General features: G+C 40.5%; 2 protein-coding genes across 8 annotated transcripts in view; one reads left to right on the forward strand and one right to left on the reverse strand.

Annotated features, from left to right (window-relative positions):
• Nucleotides 1-22736, forward strand: part of TRAPPC11 (trafficking protein particle complex subunit 11) — a 121883-nt gene that overhangs the window by 29663 nt on the left and 69484 nt on the right. The window lies entirely within an intron of this gene.
• RWDD4 (RWD domain containing 4) overlaps nt 21337-22736 on the reverse strand; it is a 28108-nt gene continuing 26708 nt past the window's right edge. For all 7 annotated transcript variants that reach the window (XR_010838508.1, XR_010838507.1, XR_010838514.1 and 4 more), the window contains one exon: nt 21337-22701. The gene's annotated coding sequence lies outside the window, so the exon portion shown is untranslated. The remainder of the gene's footprint in view (nt 22702-22736) is intronic.

Consider the following 22736-nt stretch of genomic DNA (forward strand, 5'->3'; position numbering starts at 1 on the left):
AGGTGCGTTTTTCCACAGCTCTGACCCCTCTCCCATCATAGGGCGGGCAAAGCCTTCTCTGTTGTCTCAAAAGTTCTTTTGCTGCTGCGCTAAATTCGCTGGGGGTGTGCACAGCATGTTATAAATTATGTACCAATTATATGGCTGAGTTCATTATCCCCCTTCTGAAAATATGCAGTCCTTCCGAAACAATTAACACTGAATTATGTTTCTATATTGTTTCTTAATTGTTCCATATGTTGGGTGTTTACTCCTCCACCAGACTACATGCCTCTGGATGGTGAGATCAGGACTTACACATTTTGGAAGTTCCAACACAGCAATCCTTAGTCTGTCCTAATGAACGCTGTCACCGGCAGGCTTGGTGTTTTACGAAAATGTTGGTAGCACAAGTAGCAACAAAGTTTGGGGCAAAGGTTGGGCAGTTTTTCTACAGCACAAAGAGCATATACTTGTTAACAAAGTATCTGACAAACCAGTGATGAAACCACTGGGTAGATATAAAAGGTTGAGGGCAATAGCTTCCCAGTCTTGTAAAGGTGAAGCACCAGGAGTGTTTAAAGGAAACCACTGGACTGTGGGTATCAGGCAGGGCCATCGATCTTTCTGCTGTAAGAGCTAAATCTACACCCAGTTCTGCAATCTCAGGCGCCCTTTCTCTGCCCCACTGTTGAACACTCTCCCTCTCACTGACACTTTGCTCCAGGTATGTGTATGGTATTAATCAGTTTTCAATTATACATCTGCTCTTCTAGTTCCCGGCAGATCTTCTGATTCCCAATTCAGAGACAGAGTAGAAAAAGCATGGCTGTCAGAGCCAGGCAGACCTGGGTCCTAATCTAGGCTCTACCATTTACTGGCTGTATGGTTCTTAGCCATTCTGAGCTTATCTCTTCAACTATTAGGAAAATAGGAATATTAATATGTACATCTCAGGGTTGTTGTGAGGGTCAAAAGAAATGCGATTCTAATCCAGCTTCTAATCTAGCTGGCACCCAACAAATGTCAGATTCCCTCACTCTCTATCTGTATGAAAACATCATGCAGAATAATCTTACAATGGTGATAACAATAATAACAGTCATGGTTAACTTCTACTCTGTCGCTAGTACCAAGCCAGAAACTTTAGTCTTTTGTGAAGTATGCTCTTTTGAATACAAAATTCTCATTAAGTACTTTTTCTTCTCCTCTCTGCTGTTTTACCTAAGCCTTCATTTTCTATGGAAGCTAGAGATTTTCTGTAGCTCAGAGAGCTCTCGGTGCTGATGAAAACCATTATATCCTCTTCGTAGCTTGTAATTATGAAACTTCTCACCTTCACAACTGGATTCTTTCTGAAGCACCCTTTCCATTATCTCTCTGCTCTCATCAAGAGTTTGTAATGGCTCTCCAGTCTATATCAGATTGAGGGATTAACCCCCAACTCCCCAGCCCCATAGGCAGCCCTCCAACCAATGTTTGATTAGGAGAAGTCTGCCTTCTCTTTCTAACTGCGCCTGAGACCTCTCTCCATCCTGCCCACTTCTGGACATGGACACACCCATATCTCATTACTGATTTCCTTTGCGTAAACTTGGTTTATGCATTTCTTCTGCTTGAACAAGAATTCTTTCCTTACCTTCCTTCACCTAAATCCTGCACTTGCTTTAAGGTCAAATTTGAAGTCCACAGAACCTTCCAAAACTAACCAAACTTCAAAACTATATAATATTTATTTTGCTTCAAAAATGGTTTTTTTCCAGGTTATGTCTCCTCAGCCACTACAGATTATAATCCTACAAAGAAAAGGAAATTATATTTGATAACTTTAATGTTTCTCTCTACCTCTGAGCCTAATCAGACCTAGTGGAAACAGTAGGTACTTAATAAGTACAGAAGTAAATCACTGTTATAATGATCAGTAAGCCATGGGACCCTCCACCACAAAAACTTCTTGAACACCCAAAGACTTCAACTCAAGTCTGTGGAGAAACTTTTGCTTAATTGATATATAGTATATGTAGGGTTAATTTTGTTTTAAAATTCATGCATTTTGAAAAGCCAGCCTACTCAAGAAGATTCTGAGAGTTTGCAATCAAAGCTACATAAAAATTTTTTTAAATGTGGATAGATTACTAAGAATCATGTAGTGAAGGAGGGAGATAATTATATCTAGAGCTTAGTCTACAGATTGTTGAAGGGTTACTTTCCTGATATGTGACCTTTTGTCTTTCGGAACATAACATAACTGTCCATATGAATATACATCTTGCACAAGATAAGAGAATAACGTCCAACCAAGATTCTTTTTTTCTGTAACCACTACCATTGTCCCTCATATCTTAAAAAAGCATGTATCATTATAAGTGTAAATATGCTATATAGGTTATTTTTAATATAATTATAAAGCACAGTATCGTATAGCATACCCTCTTCTGAATGCTGACTTGTATAAGTGGATGATTATGAATATTCATTAGAGAATATGAATATCTGTAAGAGACTAAAGAAAACAAAATAGTTGTGAACTGGAATCTTCCTGGAGCTCACTGTGGGACAAAAGCAAGTGGCATGAAAAAAATATTCATTGTTCATACACTTCTATGATTTTACAGTATAAAAGTTACAGGCATGCAAGCTTGTGGTCTGAATACATCTAATGCAGGGATTCCTGAGTCAGGGACTATGCCAAAGGTAACTTTAATTGAGCCCAATATTTAGCTCTGAGCTCCATGGCAGCCAGGGAAAGATGCTGATTTATGTGTCATTTGTTATTTGACTTTGAAAAAAATCACCAGTTCTTTGGATCTGAACTTATTTCCACTGTCAAACTGTGAGAGAAGCTGGTCCTGGGACACTGAACAGCTAAGGCAGGGTCTTCAATAGAAATTTCAAAAATATATGGCCTTTCTTGTCAAGACACAAGAAAATGTGCCAAGATAATTCTGTACATTATTTTGACAGGGAATTCAAGTGATTTAATCTATAGAACCTTCTGATACAGCAATATGAAGAGGAGGTCATGAAGACGACTTTATGGGTTATTTGGTTTTCTTTTCTCAAGATGAAAATAGGGTGAAAAATTGATTCAAAACTGAGTTTCAAGAGGTCAAGTCAGCAAAGCCATTACCTACCTTATCACTTTTTCCAATGTTCTTTTCCTTTGTTCTATTTTAGTTTATTTGTGGATTAAAAAGTAAATTATTTATGTAACATTTTGTTACTGTAAATAAGTTAAAAGTTTTTCAAATATGGAACGCTCCTGTGATGTTTGCTGCCGGGTGTGGGTAAGATGTCCATCCTACACTATATTTGGCCCCAGTGGCACTTGTAAGGGAGCCCCCTCTATGTTAACAAAAAGCACAGGCTTCAGCTCAGGGGATCCTGGGAGATGCTCTTCCATCTGGGCTGAATTGTTTCTGTAAGCTGTCTTCTCTTTCCTTCTGGGGGCTTCACTTTCCTAGGGGACTCTCTGAATCGCACTGCTGCCTCTATCACCTCCCAATCTGGGCCAAAAGGAAGTGCCACCATTCCACTTGCAGACTCTACCCCAAGCTTGACCAAAACTATCTTTCTCTGGCTCCCCTGAATGTTCATTCATTCATTCACTTGATCATAGTTAATTCAGCATCTTTGCTGTGCTGGATTCTCTTCCAGGTCCTGAACAGCAGAGATGAGTAAGGCGGACTCCTAAATTCTTTCCCTAATAGAGCTGTCATTTTAGTGGGAGGATATACAGTGAACACTTAAATAGAAAAGTTAGTTATTGTTAGTCATAAGTACCATTGAAAGACCACTCAGGGTTGACAAGAAGAACTTGCACACATTAAGGGAGAATGAGAAGAAATAATGATAGGAAATGCAAATAACAAGGTATTTACCTATGCATTTTACAAAGCGTAGGCTCTTAATCTTATTTTATTTTTTTTTAATTGAAGTATAGTTCATATACAATGTTGTGTTAGTTTCAGGTATAGAGCAAAGTGATTCAGTTATACATATGTATGTATATATTTTTTTCAGATTCTTTTCCCTTACAGGTTATTACAAAATATTGAATAAAGTTCCCTGTGCTATACAGTAGGTCCTTGTTTGTTACCTGTTTTATATAGAGTAGTGTGTATGTGTTAATCCCCAAATCCTAATTTATCTCCCCCAACCCCAGGCTTTTTATTTTGAAATAACCATTCTCTAGCTCCAAAGAGTTGGTACTTTGCCACCAGCCTGTCTTCCCTTCAGCCTCAGCCACCGTGCTGCTTTAGCCCTCAAAAGCTATTCTAATGCTTGTCTTGTCTCCTAGACGCAACATTTTTCTCTTTTCAAATATCATTGCCAAGAAGCCCTCAAACAAGTCAGTGACCCAGTAAATTACCTAATGCAGACTGTAGCTCCAGCGATCACTGGAACAATCTCGGAATACCTAAGTGAAAACGTTACCTGGGGCAGGTGACCACCAAGGACTTAGAAATGAGGGAAATATCAAAATTTCCAAGGGATCCGAAGAGAGATAGGCAAGTCTCTTTGATGAATCTCAGGCTCGTTAAAGACCCTAGTAATACATAGACGACGTTTGCTTATCTGAACAACATGTCACTGTAATATGGGGGTTTAAAAGTCAATAGATTAAATTCTCAACCAAAAGACACAGGCTTGCTGAATGGACACAAAAATCAGATCCATATATATGCTGTCTACAAGAGACCCACTTCAGACCTAGGGACACATATGGACTGAAAGTGAGGGGATAGAAAAAGATATTCCATGCAAATGGAAATCAAAAGAAAGCTGGAGTAGCAGTACTCATATCAGATAAAATAGACTTTAAAATAAAGAATGTTACAAGAGACAAGGATGGACACTACATAATGATTAATGATTAATGATCAATCCAAGAAGATATAACGATTATAAATATATATGCACCCAACATAGGAGCACATCAATACATAAGGCAACTGCTAACAACTATAAAAGAGGAAGTCGAAGTAACACAGTAATAGTGGGGGGACTTTAACACCTCACTTACACCAATGGACAGATCATCCAAACAGAAAATTAATAAGGAAACAAAAGCTTTAAATGACACAATAGACCAGATAGATTTAATTGATATTTAAGTGACATTCCATCTGAAAACAGCAGATTACACTTTCTTCTCAAGTGCACATGGAACATTCTCCAGGATACATCACATCATAGGTCACAAATCAAGCCTAAGAAAATTGAAATCATATCTAGCATCTTTTCCAACCACAATGCTATGAAATTTAAGAAAATTGAAATCATATCAAGCATCTTTTCCAACCACAATGCTATGAGATTAGAAATCAATTACAGGGAAAAAAATGTAAAAAACACAAACACATGGAGGCTAAACCATACATTACTAAGTGACCAAGAGATCACTGAAGAAATCAAAGAGGAAATTGAAAAATACCTAGAGACAAATTACAATGAAAACACGATGATCCAAAACCTATGAGATGCAGCAATAGCCATTCTAAGAGGGAAGTTGATAGCAATACAAGCCTACCTCAAGAAACAAGAAAAATCTCAAATAAATAATCTAACCTTACACCTAAAGGAACTAGAGAAAGAAGAACAAACAAAACCCAAAGTTAGTAGAAGGAGAGAAATCATAAAGATCAGAGCAGAAATAAATGAAATAGAAAGAAAGAAAACAATACCAAAGATCAATAAAACTAAAAGCTGATTCTTTGAGAAGATAAGCAAAATTGATAAACTGTTAGCCTGCTCATCCAGAAAAAGAGGCAGAGGACTCAAATCAATAAAATTAGAAATGAAAAAGGAGAAGTCACAATGGACACCGCAGAAATACAAAGCATCCTAAGAGACTACTACAAGCAACTCTATGCCAATAAAATGGACAACCTCGAAGAAATGGACATATTCTTAGAAAGGTATAAACTTGACTTGTCAGGCTTTTCCCCAAATCTGATCAAGCCTGAAACATTGACTCAATCTAGTTTCTAAGTTCCAAAAAGTTGTGGACTGCCTTGGGAATTCATTTGATCATTTCTTCATTCAGTTGAATATTTTGCAAGCGTCTTAAAGCCCAACTACTTTGCTTAGGAATATAGCATTGAGCAAAATAGATGTGATCCTGACAGAGAGCTTTCAAGACAATAGTTATAAGAACATATAACAAGGGTTTCTTGGCATCAATGTTTTCAAAAAAGAAAAATTTTGAGTCTAGAAGAAATGATTCGGTTCAGGAAGTCTTTCTGGGGTAAACAGTACCTACATAGAACTGGAATTAGGAGTTAGTGCAGTGAATGGGGCAGGAAGAGGAAGAAGACAGCAGAGGAAATCAGGGGAAGGGGAAGAAGGATGAAGTCAACCGAGAAGTTCCGTTAGGATGGCCTTTTTTTTATTTTTTAAATTAAAAAATTTTTTATTTTAACTTTTTTTATTGAAGTATAGTTGATTTAAAATGCGTTAATTTCTGGGGCACAGCAAAGTGAGTGAAATAATGCCATTTGCAGCTCCATGAATGGACCTAGAGATCGTCATAGTAAGCGAAGTAAGTCAGAAAGAGAAAAACAAATACCATATGATAGCAGTTATATGTGGAATCTAAAATATGATTCAAGTGAACTTACCTAGGCTGGAATTTTAGATGCTTGCGGGAGGTTCAACAAATGCTTGAAGAGGGCTTTGGGATTTGGGGCTTTATCCTTTGGGCAATAGGGAGACATTGCATGACTTAGCAGTAAACTAGCATGATTGGATTTGCATTTTGAGAAATTCTCTGGCCACGAAGAAACTGAACTAGAAAAGAGAGAGGGTGAAAATGGACAAAACCTGGGCAAGGAAGCCAACCTGGAGGCAATGGTTGTAATTTGTGTGAGAAGCGATGGCGGTCCAAGGTAGAAAATGGTGGGATTGAGGGAGAGGTGTGGGGATTGGAAAGACAGCTCAGAGGTAGAACTTGTGGCTGAGATGAGAGAGGGCCTGTAGAGGGATGAAATCTGGGCAAGCGGTGGGGAGATAGTAGAGCTGAGAACAGCAGGCTGCGGTCAGGATCAACCGAGTGGGTGGCCAGGGAACCTCCTGACCTAGACGCTGATCTCTTATTTAGACTTTTCCTGAACATACCCCAAAGGAGGAAGATGTGCACATGCGAAGGGAAGGGTCATCTCCCAGCAGAGGAGGGAGCAGAGCTCAACACGAAAATGGCCAGCTCATGCTGGAGGTTGCCTAGACTTCAACAGTGAAGTTTAGAATGGAAACCCTGGGTAAAAGATCCCTCACTGTTTCTCTGCCCAGGACTCCAGGAATTTCCTAATAGTGAGAGACCAAGCGATACAATAAGTGTTGGCACATTTAAAATGTTCTCTGTACTTCCGGCCTTTGTTTCTTTTTGTATTCCTACCCCTCCCAGAATGTTTGTCTTCAAACATTGTTCACCATCTCCCTTCCTTGTGGATTTCATTGCCTTTCTGTCCCCATCAGCCTTCGGTCTCTCTCATGCTGCCCTTACTGTATGTCTCATAAGGTCCTTTTCAAGGCCACGTAGCTTCTTTGATTTCACCCACTGAAATTCTTAGGTTTATTTAATTTTCTGGGTTTGGTTTTCCGTACTATATCCTTAATTGCATCTTAATGACTTTTGTTATTCCTCATGAATTATTGAATTCTGTGCACTTTTAGCTAATTCTTCTCGCAGCCCATCTTGCTGTTTTTCTGCCATGGTTTTATCTGTGAAGCCTCATCCACGTTCTAAAAACGAATTCTGAGATTAGTATTTTTGGAGGTTTCAAGGATTCGCTTTTCAGCCACTCTAGTATGTATTTTTTTTTTTTTAATTGGAAAGAAAAAAAGAATGAGATTCAGGTACCTTAACTCTTTCTCATGGATTTGAATTTGAAGTTCAAGACTGACAACAGACAAATATAGACAATAGAATATGTGTGGAAGAAAACACTATGCTGCCCTTATTAAGAGTAATCATCAAGAAAGATACTAACTTCTTTTTTTTTTGGCCATACCACGTGGCATGCAGGATCTTAGTTCCCCGACCAGGGATTGAACCCGTGCCCCCTGCAGTGGAAGCGCGGAGTCCTAAGCACTGGGCTTTCAGGGCACTCCTGATATTAACTTATTTAATGAGTTTCTGGCAGTCTTTTCACAAGGGCTATGAAAAGGGGCATTTATAAATTAATCATCACTGAATTCAAATGGACTCTCAGTGCTGCCTGGACGTCCTAATACGTTTCTCTGCTTTACTCATCTTCCCTGTCTATTCAGTGACTGTTTTGAAACTTTCCCACTTCCCTCCAGCCTCTAATCTTTTCACCTTCCTTCTTCAGCTTCTTAGAGAGTCAGTTGAAGTCATCAGCCAAGAACTCTCTTGACATGCTGTGAATTAATTACCTGCCCCCATATCTAGCCTCTCCTGCTCTCTGTTAGGAGGTGTTCTTTCTTCCTGACCTGGAGACCTCCATCCCTATTGCTTTTGCAAGGATCTCTTTGCTCTTCTGTTGGTTCAGCCTCTCGCTTTCAACTGGAGTCTTTCCATGACATGCTCTGCCATCTCAAAACAGAGCAAAACCAAACCAAAAATCTCTGCTTTGATTTGCTCTCTTTCCAATTGATTTGCACCCTTTCCAACAACCACCACGTTTCTCTTCTTGCCTTTATAGCTAGATTTCTAGACAGATGTGTAGACCCGCTGCCGTCACATCCATGTAGCTTACGTCAGGGTCTGCAGTGCCCTTGATATCATTCCATGCTCCTTTTACCTCATTTTGAACAGCATTTAAAACAATAGCTATTTCTCTTAACACTTTCATCCTTTGGTCATTAAAAAAACTATCTTTCTACCCTCACATTTAGCTAGTACTAATGGTCATGGGTTTCCATAGGATCTAATAATGAACCCTCAGATAACAATAAAGTCATTGCATAATGACTTTATATTATGAACAAATTGAAAAATTATAGACCTGCAATAACTAAATCCTTGCATTATTCATTGGTTACATTTTACTTAAATTATATTCTGAATAAGGCTGACATTTGAAAAAACTAGTGTGTGATTGACAACAATTAATTATTAAGTGGCAAGTGATAAGGATTATAAAGCTTAAATAGGCTGAAAATCGTACACAGAGCAGATGTTTTTTAAAAGGGAAGCCACCAATAAACAGAACTTGAGTGCAATATCCTATTTTCCAAATCCTCAATTTAAAGCTAAGAGAAAAGTAAATAGTAAGTGAAAACCTAATACAAAGCAGGCTCAGATGAGAAAAATATGCGTTTTGAAAGGGCCCTCATCAAGCAATGCTATCACAATCTATAGTAGCACAGACAAGTAAATCAGTCTTTTCATATCTCAAAATGCTCTCTTGGAGATAGGCTATCAAATGTGAGGGAGTGTTTTTAACATGAAAAAACCCTCTCTCTCCCTGCAGTACAGCCTGGCGACCAAAAGCTCTTCACTATTGCACTGAACGGCCAGCCATGAGTAACCATGACAACGGCCTCTGTAAAGGTTAGCAGTGTGCCTCTTAGAAAAAAATATGCTTCAAGGTCAAACTCTACGTTTGTGAAGAAGCCTTATCCTGTTCCTCTCACAAAGTTGTCATTGAACAGCAGCCAAAACATGAGGCCCCCTCAACCTCGGGGGTGTCAGCCAAAGGGCCCTGCTAGCTTCCTTCCACGGGTCTCACGGGGACTGCCTGTGTCTGTCCTTTCTATCTTGCATCAGCGGGGTTCCTCCATCCCCTGGACAGTTCTCTGTTGGGGCCACTGCTGCGATGGCAGCCATGCAACCCTTTCACTTCGTCCCTCCATCCTGGGGCCTGGTGGCTCCTGGTGCGGGCCTCAGCTGTGAACAAGGCCCTGGTTACAGCCCTTCCGAAAGGTAGGATCAAGTCTACTAGGAACTGAAAAGGGGCGACACCTTGTGGGTCCTTCCAGGTCGTCTTCTGTATCCATGGTCTCTAAATGTATTTGATGGTACATCCCAATCAGTGAAAATGTTTTGAGCATGTACCCCCAATGTATACCGTTGACCCTTGAACAAATAGGTTTGAACTGTAAGGGTCCACTCATATGCGGAATCTTTTCAACAAATACGTACTACCAGATCTCTGGTGGAACCCCTGCGTGCAGAATAGCGACTGGGAAGTTATCCAGAGATTTCTGAGAGAGCAGATGAGTTGTTCAAGGATTAACTGGTTTATTTCTAACTTCTGCACACAATTATATGCTGAAACCCGTATGTATTAAACTTTAGGGAAGCTTAACGGTTTCCTTTTTTAGACAAAGGAGATCTCATATTTTCCTCCCACTCTTCAGCAGACTGTTTTGCACACCTCATACGCTGCTTCTGCTGTGCTTTAAAGTTCATCGCGGTTCACATTCGCCAGAGTCAACATCCTGAAATACAAATAAATCTCTCCCTGCTTCAAATCCTTCAGCGGCACCACACTGCTCTCAGGATAAAGTCCAAATTCCTGGACCCGGGTTTGAAAGCCAGTCTGGCTCTCATCTTTAACCCTCTCAGCATTGAGAATCCCATCCCTTGCCTTCTCTCCACGTCCTACATTGTTTCCCTTCCGGGCCGTTGCACCGACTGCAATCCTCTCTCCCCACGCAGCCTTTCCCCAATGGCTGCCGTTCTCAGGAGGTTCCCCAGGCTCTACCCCTCCCCCTCCCACCTCATCAGAACGTGGGACCAGCCACTGCTTCCTCAGCGCACCAGGGTTTACTCTTTTTTTTTTTTTTTTTTTTTTAGATTTTTTTAACATCTTTATTGGAGTATAACTGTTTTACAATAGTGTGTTAGTTTCTCCTTTACAACAAACTGAATCAGCTATACATATACATATGTTCCCATATCTCCTCCCTCTTGCGTCTCCCTCCCTCCCACCCTCCCTATCCCAGCCCTCTAGGTGGTCACAAAGCACAGAGGTGATCTCCCTGTGCTATGCGGCTGCTTCCCACTAGCTATCTAATTTACATTTGGTAGTGTGTATGTGTCCCTGCCCCTCTCTCACTTCGTCACAGCTTACTCTTTATGTGACGTCCCTCCGAGCCCGTTGCAGTTATGAACTCACCAGTGAGCTTGCTGAAGGTTGGGATGGGTTTTTAAGTAAAAGGCTTGTGTTTAGCAAGATGAGAAAGGTGAAAACTCTCCGGGTTTGAGACTGGCGCTTCACACCGGCGACCGATGGTGTGAAAGAGGTCCCCGGCCTCCTTGTTGATTTGCAGGACTTTCTAAAATAGTTAAGATGTTAATATTAATATTGTAAACATTTTCTTCTAATTCGTGATCTGTCTGTGCGTTTTATTTGGGGGGTTCTTTGTTGAACCGAAACCTTTAATTTTGATGTCCCCAATTCCAACAATGTTTTGCCTTATGGCTTAAGCTCTTGGGGATTTGTTTAAGAAATTCGTTCTCATCTCGAAGTCACAAAGATATTCCCCTATATTGTTTTCTGTTAACTGTATAGCTTTTATCATTTGCACCTAGGACTTCTTTCCATATGGAGTCTACCTTAGTATATGGTCTAAGGTTAGAACCCAACTTCATTTTTCATCGTAGATCCCTTTCATTTTCTATGCTATATTCTGCCACACACCAATTTCTCAGCCCTCTGCTAGGTTCTTTCTGTCTTAAAAGTCTAAATACTGAAGGCACCTTCTGTCTCAGGAGTAGAACCAGCAAAAGGAAGTCAACCATGGTCAAGCTTAGAGGCTATGAATTGGTCCCTGCCTTTCTGGGTGAGTCCCTGACCCTTAAAAATAAATAGCTGGGGTTAATGACAGTGATGACATCCACTTAGAACTTTTCCTCTCGTTTGGAACACTGGGAGGAGGGTCCACTCTCTTTTCTAATAGAGGTAGTAAGTATGACATGCTTACTTGTACTTACAAAGTAGTACTTGGGCATGACTAGGTGAAAAAGTTTTATAGAGATAAACCATAATGGAAAAGAACATATGCATAAAAATGAATGTGTGTGTATGTATATATATACCTATATATAAATAACTGAATCACTTTGCTGTACAGCAGAAATTAACACAACATTGTAAATCAGCTATACTTCAAGAAATAAATCTAAGTTCTTTAGAATTAAAAAAAAAACGTTTTGCAGAACCTTGAATACTTTGTACACCTTCCTTTGTTAGAAATTCTGTTAATCATCTTTGGGGAGTGGTACAGCCCAGGCCTGCCAACATCATGTTCTCGGAACTTTAGCAACACTTTATCAAGCCAAGGTTTTCCTTGACGAAGGAGAGAGTCACAGAGGGCAAATGGCTTAGGAGCCCCTAAAAGGCTTTTCCATGGGTTCCCCGGGCATATACTACCTTCACTATTTCCCATGCAATGGGACTAGTTGGGTGCAATTCTCTTAAGATACGGCCAGTTCTTGTACTTGGCATTTCCCACGAGAAAATGAAAGAAGGGGGCTTGTGTCTTTCTGTCTCAGCAACATCATAGGACTAGTAAAATAATGACCCTCAAGCCATTATTCACAAATGTAAAGCAGATGTTTGTATTAAATTTTAACATAACACTGGGTAAGGTTGTTCTAGTTCTGTTGGATCTTGATAAAAATGGTTTTCAAACTAAATTAGCTTACAATTTGCCATAGCTCATTGAGTCCAAAGATGACACATCTGGTCCTCGTGTATTTTACCTAAGCATTGTATTCTGATACATGCTAATTTTCTTCAGCCCCCCCGCAAAAAAGTGTCATTACGTAGAGTATTCGTAGCTTGGTAGGCTATGGCCCTCAGAGGGGCGCTGTTGGCAACTTGATTAGGTTTAATTTAATTGGTGCAGATACTTTCTTGACCACAGCTTGGAATTGCCTGGTCTTTTCAGACTGTCCGGCAATGGGCTGGCATGGTACCCCACTACTCCCGCAGGAGAGGTAGATGTCTTTTCCTGAATCTCAATAAATAGGATTCCAGGCACGAGGGTACAGCTTGTAAAACACACTCGTTAGAAACTAGTGGTGTACACACAGGGTCACAGATGTGCTCAGTGGGCCAGTGGGAGGAGGGCACGGTTATGAGTTTAATAAAACGCAAGCAACAAGGATGAGCTGACCCTTGTGAGAGTATATCTGGGTATTGTAACTTTCCAGGTAGAGCTTGGTTCTTAGCCAGAGGTCAGGCTCTGTAAATGTTATTAAACCATAAAGTTTGGGAAAAGTTTTTGTCTAATTCTCTCTTAGTAATTCCGTAGCTATTACCAATTCCTTTTCCTCCTAGGACTTACAAATTATATATTCAGCAGGACCCACATTTATAAGCCTGTATGAACAAGTTTTGTCATTCCTGAGGTTATTTATACCCAATGCGCCGTCCTCTGACCTAAGAGGAGAAGGCTTAGCTCGTGTCTAATACTGACTAGAGTCTCCCTCCTCATCTCACTGTCCACAAGACAGAAGTGAATGTGTGTTTAATATTGAACGTTTTTCCTTGCTAATAAAAATATTTAATTTGTACTGATGGATTGCTGAAAGCTCTCTGGATTTTATCTATACAATTCCACCATCAATCATTTAAAAAGGTGTCTGGTATGGTAGCCAATATCCTCATGTGGCCATTGAGCGCGTGTAATGCAGCTGGTCCAAACTGAGATGTGTTTAAAGCATAAAGTACACACCAGATTGTGAAGGCTTAGTATAAAAAAAGAGTGTAAAATATCTCATAATAGTTTTTATGTTGGTTACTTGTACAAGAGGTGATATCTTGGATATATTGGATTAAATAAAATATATTATTATAATTAATCTTACCTATTCCTTTTAACTTTTTCAACTATGCCTACTAGAAAATTTAGGATTACTTTTGTGGCTCCCATATTTCTGCTAGACAACACTGATCTAGAAGCTGACTTTGGGTCTCTTGGCATCAATTCCTTGCCGAGTTACCTCAGTCAGATCACTTGATCTCATCCACACTGGTGTGAGTTCTTTCATGTGGCTTAATCACCTCTGTCAAACATTGTCCAAGCAAGCAACTGGGTGTTAGTAGAGATTAGAGCCCATGACTAGCTTCTGGTTGCAACCTACCTGGCATGAGATGCCAGTTGCATAAGAGGTTACTGGACAGGCCGTAAGTTATGCAACTACCAGGGGAACAAAATTAAATTCCAGGGCTTGTGCATGCTGGAGTCCAAGGCGTTCATTCTACTCACCTGAAAGTATAATTCTAGCCTAGAGCAGAAAGCTTCATTGTCAGAAGTAACAGGATTAGGGGATCAGTGTGAAACAAATCAACTAAAAACCATTTAATTTTATAATTCCAGGGTTAAAATGCTATTTCCCCTGTCTCCGTTAGGCTACACAGTTGGATTTCTTGGGCTTTCAGTCACGACACCTCTTTTTCATGGCTTGATCATTGGGAGTTTTTCTATACTTTGCCTTCCATTTAGTCGGAGGGACTTTTGTTTTACTTTAATCTTGCAGTGACTTGTAGAGTTATGAGTTCTTATAATATTTAAATCGGTGCGTTAACACCAAATTATCTCCCTGAAACAATGCAAAAGAATAATGCATAGAGAAATTTATGTTTATTCCCGCCTGTTCACTTGTTCCCCTAATAAACCATGTACTTTAAAATTTGAATCTACATCTATCTCCTAGGAGGAAAGCTTATTTTATTTTATTATCTAACTTTTTATTATGAAATCTTTCAAACATACACAACAGAAAATAGTATAATGAGTCCCCATATATCTGTCATGATGCAGTTCCAACTATTGTCACAACATTCCCGATCTTACGTCATCTATTTCCCCATATATTTCTCTTTTTCTTTTTTCTTGAGCATTTTGAAACAAATCTCAAACAATGTGTCCTTTTATAAATACTTCAATGTGCGATAATTTAAAAGAACTCTTAAAAAAAAACATAACCACTCTGACATTTACCACATGTATTAATAACCATTCCTTAGGAAAAAAATTCTGTAATTATGCATGGTGACAGATATTAACTAGATTTATTGTGGTGACCATTTCACAATATATGCAAATGTCAAACCACTATGTTGTATACCTGAAACTAATATAATGATGTATGGCAACAATAACTCAATTAAAAAAAAATAACCATTCCTTAAGATAATCTAAATTCAGAGCATACTGGAAATGCCCCACTGTACCTTAAAAATGCCTTTTTTACAGGTTATTTTTTGAATCAGGATCCAAACGAGTATCACACATTACATTTGGTTGCTGTCTCTCTTTTGTTCTATAGCCGACTCTTTTCTACCTGCTCGTATGGTACGTAAAAGACAGTGAGTCATTTGACTATAGACTCTCCTACAATCTGTACTGGCTGACTGTTTCCTCATGGAGTCATTTGATTTGCTCTGCAAACTCGTGTATTTCCTGTACGTGAACTTAGGTTCCATTTTACGGTCAAGAATCCTTTATTCTAGGTGCTGTGTATTCTTTTGGCATCACATTATGTGGTACATAATGGCTTATTGTTCCACTTTTAGAAAGGCCAAGACTGATCATTACGGGCCAGATTGTCAGACTGCTCCCTCCATTATGAAGTTTCCTACCAACATTTCATCTAATGGTTTTGGCCTCTGTCAACAAAGGACCATTTTGTACTCAGATTACAAGGATAAGCAGGGCCAGTGTTTTCTGCACAGAGCTGTGTCAGGTAGTGTAGAGATGGCTGTAGGAATATTCTTTGCTTGGGTGTAGGAAAAATCTCTTTCTCCACGGCCTCTCTGTTCCCTCACCCATTTGCCTGCCTCTGGATGGGTGTACTTGTCAAAAAAGGCACCTGCCTGTTAGAGTAGCAACAGCATTATTCTAATGTAAGTCCTCACCAGGGGTTTCGTAGGAATCCATATGGGAAACTAGGACTTTAGCGCTGAAAATTAAGGACAGTAGGGTGGGGTGTGTGTGTGTGTGTGTGTGTGCAGGTAAAATTGGAAAGACTATCTTTTAGCCTGAAATATTTCTTCTACTGTTTTGAGGGTTAAATTGTCCTTTACTTGATGAAATTACGTTTACTGTGTTTGATAATTGGCCAAATACAAAGTTGGCAAATTTGTTTTCCTGATCTTTGAAATCAGAAAGTCTCAGATATCAGATTAAGATGAACCTCAATCTAGGAGGTATATGAGAATCTTGGGGTGTCATGAGCTTTTATATTTTTCCAAGGGGGGCATAGGTTAGGAAAAAAAAAAAGATTGAGAAACGCTGGTCTAAAAGACGATGGAATCAGCACAGAGAACATAAACTCTACCGGATGACAAAGGTGATCATAGTCGGCAAAGTCTCTTTTCTTTTACTTGCTTTGGTCTGCTTATTTTTAACAACCCGTTAAAAATAGTCACAATGTCGTACCCACTAGGATGGCTACAATGAAAAAGAAATAATAACAAGTGGTGGCAATGATGTGGAGAAATGGGAACACTCAACCACTGGTGGTGGGAATGTAAAATGATGCAGACTTTGGAAAACAGTCCTGCAGTTCCTTAAAGGTTATAAACGTAGAGTTGCCATATCTCCCAGTACTCCATTCCTAAGTATATACCTAAGAAAACTGAAAACATATGTGAAAACAAAAACTTGCACACAAATGTTCACAGCAGCATTATAATAATAGCCCCAGTGTCCATCAACTGATGAATGAATTAATAAGATGAGATATAGCCATACAATGGAATATTATTCAATAGTAAAAAGTAATGAAGTACTGACACATACTACAACATGAATGAACCTTAAAAACATTATGCTCATGAAAGAAGCCAGTCACAAAGGATCACATATAGTATGGCTTCATTTATATGAAATGCCCAGAATAGGAAAATCCATAGTGGTACAAAGTAAGTTGATAGTTGTCTAGAGCTGGTCGGGGGGCCAGTGGGATGGTTCTGGGAGACGAGGCCAGGAGATGGGAACTGGCTGCTAATATATATCGGGATTCTTTTGCGGTAAGGAAAGTTCTTAACGTACTTAGTGATGGTTGTACAACTCTGTGCATATATTAAAAACCACTACATTATACACTTTAAGTGGGTGAATTATGTGGTATGTGAAATACATCTTGATAACGCTATTGTAAAAAACAAATAACAACCAGCCTTTTGAATAAGCATTGCTTTAAAGACACGAAACGTTCCACTTGTCCACTCTACAGAATCTTAGGGATTAGAGAACTTCAAGGTTAGACTGGATTTTTTAGTCAACTGGTCTTTTTATCTCTTTAATGTCCTTCACATCTTCTTTCTCCACTTTCTAAAGTTTAATTCAATTAACAAGACTCCCCATGTATTAACTAACAATGAAAGATAAGTCTAATGTGATGGTGTGAATAAACCCACTCAAAAGATCAAATTAGATTAGAAGTGTGTTTAATAAATAAAGGTTTGGAGTAAGCAGTGTTTAATCAACCCATTTCCTGAATTAAGAATAGGGAACACAAAATCTCCTAAGGCATATATAAAATAGTGAGCTATATTTTAAATTTTATGACCGTTTTTTTAAAAAAGAGGCCGAGGAAGAGAATGAGAGCTGTACACATAGGAGATAGGGAGACAGAGGGAAGAAGAGGATTGTCAGAATCTTGGAATTCCAGCGTTCATCAGACCTGAAAACACCCCTTCAAATATAATCAGGTCAGGGTGGAAGGAACATGAATCTGTGAAAAACAGCTCTCAAATTTCTTGTCAGAGATAATATATAAAGAAAGCAGACTGTCCTACTAAATAACGCAACCTAGTGATTGAGAGCATAAGTCCACAAACTAGTTTAAACTACAGAAAGTGAGCATCTGAAATGCAGGATATCAAATCCTAAGACCTATATCATGAATTCAGGATGCAGGAGGACTGCCTGAACAAAATTGGATCTGAGGTCATTATTCAAAATACCAGAAGTTTCAGAGGCAGAAGGCGGAAGGTTCCATGGAGGCCCTTTCTGATTTAAGCGGAGCTGCTGCTCATATGACTCTTGAGTATCATGAGGGGAGGCCGGGCGTCACCAAGAGACACAAAGGCACTCTATGGACAGAACAGAAGTCCCCCCAAAAGTGAGCCAGAAACAAACAAAGACCAGAGGATGTGGGCTCTTAGCCAGTTTCGAATGGCTTATCACAGAGAGAGTCCATGCCCTCTTGACCTAGGATTAGGAGACAAAATTTGCTCAGAAAATGGGGATTCCTGAAAGATGGTTGGAACTCCAGCTACTTCAAGAAGGAATTTCAAACGCTGTAATTTCCCTTAGAGAAATAGAAGGGGGAAAAAAGGATGATAAAGACATTCATGACTCCTAATTTGTCCAACCGTCCTAATTTGTGATCCTTTCGCATCGTGTTCAAAAGATTTTAAAGCCAAGTTGTGCCTTCATAAGTAAAGGCATAGGGTGCCTTTACACTTGTCCTAAAGGGTTAGATGAAGTTAAATTTAAGGCCAAAAATTCCCGTCGCTTTTTTATGGACTCCATGAATTAATTTTTTCAAATCCCTTGTGCTGTTTTGGCTGAAGGCATGTGTTGGAGGCTCTGTCCATCTCTTCTGCAAGCTGGTCGGAGATCATTTTGAGCTGCGTCTGAAAGGCTCAGTCAAGTCTCCAGACTCCATTTCCATTGAACATGCTGCAATAAATTCTTCCTAAGAGCGCCTGACAGTTTAAGCCGTGTTGTGTAAGAAGATGGAGCCCAGTTTGCTGTGGTATCAATTTGCAGTTGAGTTAGCATATTTTCACATGAGCTATAAATCTTGGGGACTCCCCAGCTTTCAGCTTGATTTATAAGCTTCTGTTGCCAGGCACATGCCACGTTACACCAGTCCCCCTTCTCCAGTGTCCCAACAGCTTTCATGGGATCCTGACGTCAGAATTTGACAAGATGTCAGGGAAGAACAGGTAGTAAAGTTCCGGAGAGGGAGGAGCCTGAGAACCTGCCTATTTATAACTTTGCCCTTTTTTTTCCATCATGTTCTGTACTATGAACATGACCTTAACCTAGGTTATCGGTCTTAAGAACCCAGTTCTGAAGTGAGAGTCTTCTAATATTTAGAGTTATACAAGCAGACCTCGGCGATATGGCAGGTTTAGTTCCAGACCATCGCAATAAAGCCAACATGGCAATAAAGAGAGGCCCACAAAGTTTTTGGCTTTCCAGTGCATATAAAAGTTATGTTTACACTATACTGTAGTCTATCAGGTGTGCAATAGCATTATGTCTAAAACAACAATGCACAGGGGACTTCCCTGGTGGCACAGTGGGTAAGACTCCATGCTCCCAGTGCAGGGGGCCTGGGTTCTATCCCTGGTGGGGGAACTAGATCCTACATGCATGCCACAACTAAGACCCAGCACAGCCAAAATAAATAAATAAATTTTTAAAAAATGTGCATACTTTAATTTAAAAATACTTCATTGCTTTATAAACGCTTTTACATTGCTTTTATAAACGTTTATAAACACTCACCATCATCTGAGCCTTCAGCGAGTCGTAATTTTTTTGCTGGTGGAGGGTCTTGCCTTGACGTTGGTGGCTGCTGGCTGGTCAGGGTGGTGGTTGCTGAACGCTGGGGTAACTGTGACAATTTCTTAAAATGAGACAACAATGAAGTTTGTCCCATTGATTGACTCTCCCTTTCACTTGAACGCTGAGAGGCCATAGTAGGGTTATTAGTTGGCCGAATTTCAATAGGGTTGTGTCTCAGGGAACAGGGAGGCCCAAAGAGAGGGAGAAAAATGAGGGAACAGCCAGTTAGTGGAGCAGTTAGAACACACACAATACTTATCAATTAAGTTTGCTGTCTTATATGGGTTCGGTTCATGGGACCCCAAAACAATTATATAGTACCATCAGAGGACTGATCACAGATCACCATCACACCTATAACAATAATGAAAAAGTTTGAAATATTGTGAGAATTACCAAAATGTGAGACAGAGACACAAAGTGAGCAAATGCTGTTGGAAGAATGGTGCCCATAGGCTTGCTTGACAGAGGGTTGCCATGAAACTTCCATTTGTAAAACTGCAATGTCTCCGAAATGCAATCAGATGAGGTCTGCCTGTGATTTGTAATAAACCATTAATACTTTAAAACCCAAATACAAAAAGTCGTATAGCTTTATTGCGATATGATTCACATGTCCTTCCTCTGACATCTGCACACCTCACTTTCAACAATCTCTGGTTCTAGTTTACAAAACGGGGTGATCATGTTCTAAAGAGTACTGATGTGGGTTTGACAAGCCTGTCAGTAATGCTGCAGCTAAGTCCATGCAATTTTTACCTGGTGATGCTTCGTCAAGGGTGTTCTAAGTAGCCAGGAACTTCCAGGCTCTCCAAAATTAAACCCATTCCCTAGATTCAAGCCTTTCAGAAAGGCTGCCCTGCTCTGACTCTGGTGAGGGAAGATCTGCGTGGAATCTTAGGCTGCAGAGAGATGCAGGGTCTGAATGAGGCCCTTCCAGAAGCGATGGCTCACTGTCTGTAAAGGGCACTTTGGGGCTCATTTGCAAACATGACCTCAAACAATTTTTGCAGAGAGGTGTAGCCTACCTGCCAATAATCATTTTCACAAATGATGCTACTTCATTGCCTGAAGATTAGTACTTATGGCACTGGCTGTAGCGGCAACAGGAACAGATGAATAGCCATCATTACAATCCCCAAGTGAGTGACATCACCTGCTGTATGAACGAAATGACACCCTCAAAGCAGTTAGAGGCTGCTTGGATTAATTTGAAAGACTTATGAATAAAATATTGTAGCCTGGGCTATAGAGGCAAGCACAGGGAGCTACCCAGCAGCTCTCAGGCAAAGAATGCCCTAGAAACTCGAGTGCTATGCTTTCATGCTTGTTCTGTTAATGACATGGTGACACCAAGCTGTCACGTCTGTTTACTCCACTGTACACTCGGATGGTGTACTGAAATTATATATATAAAAGTGCCTGAAATCTGGCAAGCGTTCTATAGACCATTAACGGAATCGGAGGAGAGCTACATGATTCCAATCTGGCTTATGCCAAGGCCAATATAGCAATCTCCGTTTTACAAAATAATTTCTAAATCCTGATTATTGCAACACTTTCCAGTAAAACAATTTCTACACAACACATCACATCATGTAGAGACACCCATGAATTTCACTAGAAGTTGATTAGTATAGAGCAATCAGTTCAATCCAGTATGGAACCAAGGATACATAGTGAACAAAGCAGACAAAAATCCTATTCTCCAGAAGCTTATAGTCTCATAGAAAGTCAAGGTTATTCCTACTATGTGCACATTCTGGGCAAATACATTTTTCCAAGCTCCTTGTCTACATAAACAATTTGATTTTTAAAACGTATTAGAAAATTGATGGACCCGTATGAGCTACAGTGATTTATTGATGAAGATTTAGAATAACAGTCCGAGGAGAGATATTAAAGTATTTGCTTATTGTCCAATCAGTGCACAGAAACATTCTCCTTAGTGTCCAAGCACCATCTGTTTCTGTTCATGTCCAGGAATCATCTTCTTTATTGTCAGATGCCCCCTTCCTGACTACGTTCACATCCCTCATCGTGAGAAAAAGGTAGCAGCGCTGTTCCTATTCACAATGCACGACTCTTCAGAACCAGGATGTACTGGAACAGCAAAGATCTTCAGTCTCTGCTCTTCCCTACAGTGAACGCTGGTTACGTCATTACTCATGAGGCTGCATAATCCCCTGGGCTTCCAATGACAACCTTAAGGGTTGTCACTGTGCTTCATTGATGATGGCCACACATTCAAGTCTGATCCAGAATGTGCAGGAAAATAGGAACAGTGATGTGTTCTCTGGCCAGGTCGGCTTTTCTATTTGCAATGTTACAGTTAAACACGGAGCAACGCATCATCCGAACAGGTCTTCTCTTGCACTCCTTACACTGTAATCCCTGCATTGTTAGCATGTGATCTCTTTGAATGTCGCCTGCACCCCTACCTTCCAGACCCTGCCACCGGCAGGGAGGGGCCGTGGGCAGGAAGACAAGAGCGGACCCGTTCACGCCAGGAACGTCAGTCCTTTATCTGGCAAAACCGGCAGGGTGTGGATTGCAGGCACGAGAGGACGTGGATCGGAAGGGTCGTTGTACTGGAGGGGGCCTTTGGCATCATGGAGTCCTAGTCTTGAAAGCCCGCGGGGAAGATTGGACACGAGAACTCTGGAGGACTGCCTGACACGTGGAGCCTATGGAGGAGACGGTGACAGCCCTGGGTGACAGCAGAAGTTTACACAGGGTAAAGGGTGCCTGCCACCAACCCCATGGCCCTCTGGTGCTATTGATGGGATGTGGCACCACACTGGGAAATGCACAAGCAAGAGCCACTGCTGCCTTCCTGACTTCGTGACTTGGTTTCATATGAGGTGTGGTCTTTCACTTAGGGTGTGGGGTTTGTGCTCTGCTGTTGCCACCTTGACATTTTTGATAATTGCATCTTTGAACTTGTGTTTTGCGAGGACGTCCTATGGGACAATGGAATACGCGTGTCAGCAGCAGAGATATGCCGGGGGCCAGGCACTGAGCAACCAGCCTCATGGCCAAGCACACATATGTATGCCTTCTGGAGAGTTGGGCTCCATGGGGTCCTAAGGTGGCCAGGCCAAGACCTGGCCCTGATCGGTGGTGATGAACAGTTGTGGCGGAAGCAGTGGTGCCAGCTGCAGCCATGGGGAAAAAAATAGTGCCTCGGTATGCAGGCAGTGTCCGTACCTGGGGTGGGAAGCAGTAAAGTTTGTCAGCAAATT

The sequence above is a fragment of the Kogia breviceps genome, chromosome 20, assembly GCF_026419965.1.
Source record: "Kogia breviceps isolate mKogBre1 chromosome 20, mKogBre1 haplotype 1, whole genome shotgun sequence".
In the NCBI taxonomy this organism is placed as follows: Eukaryota; Metazoa; Chordata; class Mammalia; order Artiodactyla; family Physeteridae; genus Kogia; species Kogia breviceps.